Raw genomic sequence first — 8,578 nt, 5'->3', positions numbered from 1 at the left:
TAATCATAAGACAGTCTGGGATGGCTCTCTTATTTCTTACACATGGTTTTGCTATGTTTGGTAACACGATCCTGTGCATTTCAGGCCAGTAAAAGAAGATTAACAGGCCTAACTATTTGCTGATACTGCAATACTCTTGGGGGTTTTGCTTTGATAAGAATTCATGTGAGATTTCAATCCTTCAACCTTTTATTTGATTTTAACAATTTTCTTAGTTTTCGGCTCCTATTCCCAAGGCAGAGTCATTTTAAAACCTGGGAGTATTAGAAGTGAATTATGGGTTTCTAACTTCTAGAGAAGAAGCAGAGTTGCTGGTTCAGTTCAGGCAGTTTGTAAATCAGAGGTAGGATTCCTCAGTTTGTACCTCTTTAATAAAAGATTCAACTTGCTCACAGAATTATGATAAAGGAGGTGGGAGGGAGTTATCAAGCTGTGTTAGGGCTTTAATAATGCGTTATTTGCCCCTTAATCCAACTAAAGGATCTTAACATAGCTTGACTTGCTTTACTGCTGTGATTTCTATGTTGCGATGGGTTACATAGTAATGAGATGTGAAACATGCAAACGCATGTAAAGCAGCTCATTACTATGTAAAAACCATAAGGCAACTTGTGATGTGCACTGAGCGCACACCTGCAAGTCGCACTATGACCCTTAAAACATGGTAAAATAACCCCAGCTTTAGCAAATCTAGTCCTAAGTTTATCTTACTCCACAGATGTTCTTCCCTAACCTGCCGAATGAAAAATGTTTCTATAGGTGCTTTAGCAAAAAACAAGATGACTGGAAAATAGGGATGGAGAAAGATAGTGGGAACATTTGACTGCTGAGCCGTGTTTCACACTGCTTCAGTTACTGCGCCAGATTAAATCATAGCTGTATGGACGTACATTTAGGCCATATTTAGATTAGTGCAACCTAATGGCGCGGGAATGTCAGAAGTGAGTCAACCAGACAATGAATCATGTTGGAGGACCTGGAAAGGGAACTAAAAGGGAAAGTAATTTATTCTTTTTCTGATTATTTGCAGTGTCCTCGTTATGTTTTTCTTGTGATTTTTCTCTACTCTCCAAGCTCTAAAGTTTTTTTTATAAATTGCCTTGTTGGTTGTTAAATTTAAAGGTAATCTGTGTAAATCAATAAACTAAACATTGATATAAGCTAAAGACAGTTGATACAATGTAAAAAGGGGCAAATGGAGAACTTTGTCAGGATCTAAGATGGCATACGGAAGCCTTGAATATCCCAGCTGAGGCTACTCTTCCTTTAAATAAGATCTGTTTTATGGCTTCTGGAAGGCAAGGATCTGGCTAGGCTAAACAACAAAGAGGAATGACTGCAATTTTAGAAAGATTTATCTCAAGAACAATTAAATAAAGCAATGTTGCTGGCCTCTCTTTTTTTCGTTTAGGACTGGGATATAGCAATGAATTTGGGTATGCACAGACTTTACTAGATTAAGCCAAGCAAGAAAGAAAACTTTCCTTAGATGTGGACTCTTGGTGCAGGTGTTTAGCTAGATATTCTAATGTTAATTATGTTTTCTTTGCCCCTATTAAGATGTTTCCGATAGTGTGTAAAAAGTTCTCTGGAATTGGCCCAGTGAAGGGTTGGATGAACTAAGGTACCTGTTTACTAAGGTGCGTTAGCATTTTTAATGCGCCTACAATTAGCACGTGCGCTAACCATGTAGGTGCCTATAGGGATATTGTAGGCACATACATGGTTAATATGCATTAAAAACGCTAATGCGCCTATAAAGCGACTTAGTAAACAGGGCCCTAAGTTTGACAAGACTCTTCTTATAAACCTCCATATTAATATACAGTGAACCTTTTTTTTTCTGTTTTACTACTACTACTACTACTTAACATTTCTAGAGCGCTACTAGGGTTACGCAGCGCTGTACAATTTAACAAAGAGAGACAGTCCCTGCTCAAAGAGCTTACAATCTGTTTTCTTGATTTCTTCTCTGTTTCCCTAACCCCTATTAAATGTTTTGGTCTAATGAGGATGTCTTATTTAATTTCCTTTGGTAGCCGGATTTTTGGGGGTAGATATTCACATTGCTTAAGCAAGATTGTCTTTTGTGATATAGCTACTGTAATTTAAAAAATAAAGAAAAAACTTTTTGAGAAGCTAATAAAAGTATTGTTTTTAAGAGCCTGTGAATGAATGAATTAATTAGAATGATTCATAGGCTGTTTGAGAATTGACTTAATGAACTGCATTACAGATCTACTGGATAATAAACCTGCTAGTTCCTTAAAACATTTACAGCCCCATTTTAGACAGGATGTAGAAGTCTGAATTGAGATGTCCAGGTCAGGACATCTCAAGTTTTACTAGTATTTTACAACAGAATCTGCTGATGTAAATACAGGAGAAATGGAGGTTTATATGCTGAGTGTGGGTGGCATAAACATCCATTTACGTGTTCAAAATCACTACATAAGTGTTTGTTCCAGTACATACAGTTATGTTGTACAATAGCAACAAAAATGTTTATGTGCCGGCACATAAAATGTATCTTAGCCAGTTTGGAAATATAAATGTGTATTTTGCCAGCACTGTCAGTGACTAGGATCCCTTGCCAGTTTGTTTTTTGAGGTTTTTTTTGTAGGGGGTGGGGGAAAAAACCACTGGGGGATTAAGGGGTCCTTTTACTAAGCCGTGGTAAAAAGTGGCCTGTGGTAGTGTAGGCGCGTGTGTATGGCATGCACTGGGACAGTTTTTACCGCATCTGGAAAAGGGCTTTTTTTTTTTTTAATGGGACAGGAAAAGGGCATGCGGTAAAACTGAAACTAGCATGTGCCTAATACCGGCCTGAGCCCTTAACGCCTTTATGAAGAGATTCACCCAAGGCTGTGTACAGCAGGTACAGTTTAACATAAAACTTACAATTTTGTTAACAACATAACAATAGTAAAATAACCAAGAATAAACAAATACAATAAATGAGGTAAACTTGAAAACAGTAAATTGAAACCTAATAATAGAACTACCATGAAACAGTATAAAAAAGTAACATTTAACAGCAGTGGAATTCAAATACCAGAAATATAATACAGTGTTAGAATATTACTAATGATATACCTAATAAGCACGCATTAGAACATTTAACTAACATAGATATAATGCTAAAGATTTTCTACAATATGACTTACCATATAACTGAGGGACCAAGAGCAGATACATGAGGGAAACAAGATGCACTAAACCTTAACGACCCTCTAACAACCCTTTAACGAAGGAAATTCCTAACCCTCGTATGCATTAAAGGCCTTTTTCCGACGAAGCAGCTAACGAAAACGGAATACAAAAGAGTAACTACCATTGTAATGTGGACGATTCGGGATGCACTAACAATGCCGACGATTACACCGAATCATTTACCGCAACATATTAAACTTATGGTCAGAGCAGTTGAAAAGGCCTGAGCTGTCATCTCCCCGCTTCCCCCTGCACCTTAAAATTCCAAGCTGGCATGTTTAAAAACAAAAGCGAGATAAACAGCACCTCTCTCCCCCCCCCCTCCCCCGCCCCGCTTCTCTGCTCTCCTCTGAAGCCAATTTCCCAGTTCTGAAAACAACTTTAAGCTGCTCAGGTCAGGTCCCCCTCCCTTCCTCTGTTTCCACCAGCCGGGGGCGGGCCCAGGTCTCTCTGCCGAGCTAAAGGGAATCACAGTGAAAGAGGTCTTTTGTTAGAAAGGGGGGTTTATGAAGGACGTCCTTTTGGAGTCTTGAGGAGGACCTCTTCAACTGCACACTCCTGCTAGGATCACAGAGCTAAATGCTCGCATGTCCCGATCCCCCCACTCGCATGCCCCCATCTGACGTAAGCAACCTACGTAGGTTTAATACGTTTGTGTTGAAGTTTGTGGCTCTGCGCATGTTTTAGGAGCCGATTACGAATCTGTAATGCATAATACTTTACAATACCGCACCGAACATGTGTGACTTGTTTTTTTGGTGCATTCTTCGTTTTTTCAAATTCGGTAAGCACTTTTACGTTTTAGATTTTTTTACGTTTGGTTGATGCATCTGGGCCAGAGTCAGTTGGGATAAATTTGATGATTAGCTAAAATCAAGGCAAGTTCTTTGTATAGTTAAGCAAGAGATAAGGAACTGATCTAAGTTACAGTGTGTGTAGCAAGCCAGTCCAGGTGCAGAATGAATGTATAGTCAATTCACCCTATGTATTAAAGGCTTGGGAGAAGAGATGGGCTTTCACCTGCTTCCTTTAGACATTTATTTGTGGCCCCCTTCTGAAATGGGGAATAAATGTATTAAATTACCACGCCCTTGTCCTGCCCAAAATATGCCCAGACCACACCCCCTTGCCATTTGTATGCACTTGGGTTTGAAACATTCATACTATGACTTTATGAAAGAGGGACTTAGATATCTATGCAAGATAAATATTTAAATGACGGTTAATGCATATCTGAAATGAGAATAGCCCTTCTAAAATAACAACTTAATGTCAATTGCAACTTTTTCATTGCACAACTTAGGGGGCCTATTTACCAAAATGTGATAATTCGCTAATATATTTTAACATGTGTCCCACTGGGATTAATAAGGCCTAACAATACATCCTATATAATAAAACACACCTCCAACATTCTGAAGCTGACTGCATGGCTGAGGCATTCCTGCTCTCTGTATCCATCTCCTGAATTGACATCACATACTTCCAGGCTCGTCACAAACAGAAGTGACCAACCACACGAGGTTTCTTGGCTTCAGAATGTTGGAGGTGCATTCTATTAAATAGGATTGGTCAGTTCCTTGAAGCACAGCCAGAGCTCAGCGTCCTGCACAGTAACGCTCAGACACCAGAGAGAGGGGGGGGGGGGGGGGCTGACACCAGAGAGAGGGAGGGAGGGGGGGCCTGACACCAGAGAGGGGTGGGGGAGGTATCTCTGTCACACACACTCTCTCTCTCTCTCTCTCATGTCTTTCTTTCTCTCACTCTCACACACTGTCTCTCACACACTCTATGTCTCACACTGTATCACATTCAATCTCTGTGTGTCACACAGTCACTCACACACTCTCTTGGTCTCATACACTCAGTCTTACAGAGAGTCTGTGTCTCACACACACTCTCTCTCGCACACACTGTATCTGTGTGAAGCACACTCTCCTTCTCTCGCACACTGTGTCTCACATACGTACTTGCACACATTCTCATTCTCACACACACACTCACTCTCTCACAGACACACTCGCACCCAGACTCACTCTCTCTCTCACACACAGTCACTCTCACATACACTCTCTCAAACATACACACTCCGAGGAAAACCTTGCTAGTGCCCATTTCATTTGTGTCAGAAACGGGCCTTTTTTACTAGTCTTAATACATTATTGCATTTTGGAAAATAGGATTCTTAGCATATAAAATGTGTTGAGGTTTCTCCCTACCTTTTCAGTCGTTACCAGATTCAGGGGTCCTTTACTAAGGTGCGCTGACAAATGGGCTGCGGTAGTGTAGGCGCGTGTTTTGGGCATGCACAGAATAATTTTTCAGCGCACCTGTAAAAAATGCCTTTTGGGGGGGGGGGGGGGGGCCCGAAAATGGACATATGGCAAAATGAAAATTGGTATGCGTCCATTTGGGTCTGACACCTTACCACCAACCATTGACTTAGCGGTAAAGACTCACGTGTTAACCAGGTGGTAATGGTCTACGTGCACCCATATCCTGATTACCGCCTGTATGCCAGAAAAATATTTTCTGATGTGCATATCAGACGTGCATCAAAAATGAAATTACCACACGGGCCATGAAGTAGCCAGGTAGTAACTCAGAATTGGCATGTGTTGGGCGTGCGTAGGCACTTACGCATGTGTTTTTGGCACACGCCGGGCCAGTTTTTACTGTGTCTGGGGAAAAAGGGTTTTTTATGGCTGTTCACCAATTAAAAGGTTTAATCGCAAGATTGATCATGATTTTTAGTCGCATGATTGATCGCATAAAGTGTCCCCCTCACATTTTCACCTGTACAGTGCAAAATATAGACTGCAGATGTCAATTCTCAAAACTGACATATTGTAATTAAGTTACTAAACTGAAAATAAAATCATTTTTCTTACCTTTGTTGTCCAGTGATTTTATTTTTTAATCATCTTATTTCCTGTCTCTGGTTCTGTTTCTCTGTCTGTGCTCTGAACTCTATTTTCAGGGCCTCACTATTTCTTTTCTCTCCTCCTCTCTTCTTCACTTTTTCCTCTATAAGATCTTTCACATTCAACTTTCTGCCATTTTTCTTCCTCCTTATAGGAGAGAGCAGCATGATGCGATTGAGTTAAAATTATTAGTGCAAGTTAAAAATTTTAAAGCAATTAAACGCATTAAATGAACAGCCCTAGTTTTTTTCGATGGGCCGGGAAAAGGGCCTGCGGTAAAATTGAAACCAGCATGCGCCTATTTACGGCCTGAGCCCTTAATGCTACCCATTGATCTAATGGTAAGGGCTGTATAATTATGGTACAGCCAGAGACCCCCCCACTGGAATGGTGGAGGGCCCAGTCACAGAGCTCAGGCCAGTACAGACCTTGGCTGAGTCAGAAATCTGATGGCTGACATAACTGGGAGCTTACTGAAAAAGTATGGCCTAGTTTGTAGCCCAGATTGAGGCCTAAATAAGCTAAATTAGGAAAAGTTAATAGATATGGAAACAAAATGGAGGAATTCAGCACAAAATGGAAGCCCATATCTGTTACAAAGTGGAATTTTCTCTAATGTAAGTTAGAAAAACAAGTTGAGAAATAAGTGAGTCATAGCAGGTGCAAAGAAAATAGGGAACTAGCTGTTCCAGAGAGGAGGGAGACTTCCTGTGAGCAGGATTGTGGTCAGCTGGTCAGCTGGTGTGAGAAAGGAAAGGCGTAGCAAGATAGAAGCTACTCATTAGCATGAGCCAATCAGTGACAACCATGACATTAGCATAGACCCAATCAGGTATATCTACTGTCATATTACCCATATCCTGAGGGCACCTATAAAAAATCCGGGTATTTCCTGGTTTGAGTTAGAGAGACAAGGGTTGGCACTCTCTCTCCAAGGGAAACCAATGTGTCCAACAGAATTAACAAATTACCTAATTGCTTTCCCTTGTAAAACCTCTAATTGGTAAAAGAAATTATAAAAGATTAGCAAATAATTAACACCTGTTTGCAGCTTATTATATTCCTATAATTAATTGATTGTACATGCCTGTTGTCAATCACTGATTTGACTTATACCTTAGCAAATAAACTCCTCATTCCAAATGATGATTTGTGGGCTTCACTTAATGATCAAAGGCTGTAAGTATAAATGCATTGTATAACTTGTCATAAGGCTGGTATCTTTTCCTTAGACCTAACTTCTCCCTTAGAGGCAATAACTCCCTGATTACCCCAGTACTAGTGTTATTTAGAGATGGAGTCAGATTAAGGTCACTCTAGCCTTCCTGGGGGGGCTGGGGACCCCTAAATTCTAAACAGGGCTCAAGTGCAGTGAAGGATTGGCACGCACCAACTGCTGATTAATGCCGTAAACGTAGCACACGGTAGGAAATTAAAAAATAATTTGTCCAGGCGGTATGGGGTGTGCCAAATGCAAAATTACCACTAGGGGGGGCACACTAGCCTGCTGGTAGTCTCATTTTGGCGCATGCTGCACTTGTGTAGAGCCTACCGCGCCTTTGTAAAAGGGCCTATTAACCCTCCCATTGCCCCAATTACAAAATACGTACCTGTATATAATTCTAATCTATTTGCAATCTTATTGAAATCCCTTGTAAAGACAGAACAAATGCTTCATCACTTCAGCCTCTGCCAGTTCAGGAAAACATTGGAGTTGATATTCAGTCGCCTTTGGTCGTAGATGATCCAGCCTTGTTTTTCACTGATGGGGCACGCATGGCTCTCAGCACTGACTTTCTGGGTATGACCACAGACCCAGAAATTGACTGGGCACTGGCTTATACTCAGACCTGTGCCCTGTTAACTCACCACATAAAGGGTTCTGTTTACTAAGCCGCGCTGTATGCACGATAACTTTTAGCGTGCGCTAACGCTAAAGACAAGTTAGCGTGCCTACAGTGCGGCTTAGTAAACAGAGACCAAAGTTAGCTTTTTGCTGTACTAACTTCCTTGGTTACTTTACCGGTTAGCACAGCACAAATTGCCGTTAACCAGCTATGTTGCCACTCTGCCCTAACTCCACCCCTAACCTATCCAGTTAGGGGATGGCTGGTTAGCAGTGATAGTGCTGTTGAATAAGTTGAGTGAGCTGAAACTCAATAGTCAGCAGCACTTAATGAGTTTCTCCTGCCCCATTAAACCCTTTTGAATATCAGCCCCCATTATATTTACCACTAGACGTCTGGTTCTTATTTCAACATGGCTTTTGCCAAATGATTTATATTTATAGCAGTTCAAGATGGAATGTTATACTTGTTAGAGAATGTATGTCCATGCAACTTACACATTATTATTAAATCACATCAGATGATGTTCTCTAGAAGTATTTCAATAATACATCTGGGACAAGTACAGAATTTTTTTTATTTGTATTAACCATG

The sequence above is a fragment of the Microcaecilia unicolor genome, chromosome 6 (genome assembly GCF_901765095.1).
Source record: "Microcaecilia unicolor chromosome 6, aMicUni1.1, whole genome shotgun sequence".
NCBI lineage: Eukaryota > Metazoa > Chordata > Amphibia > Gymnophiona > Siphonopidae > Microcaecilia > Microcaecilia unicolor.
Note: the sequence above shows the minus strand (reverse complement) of the source record.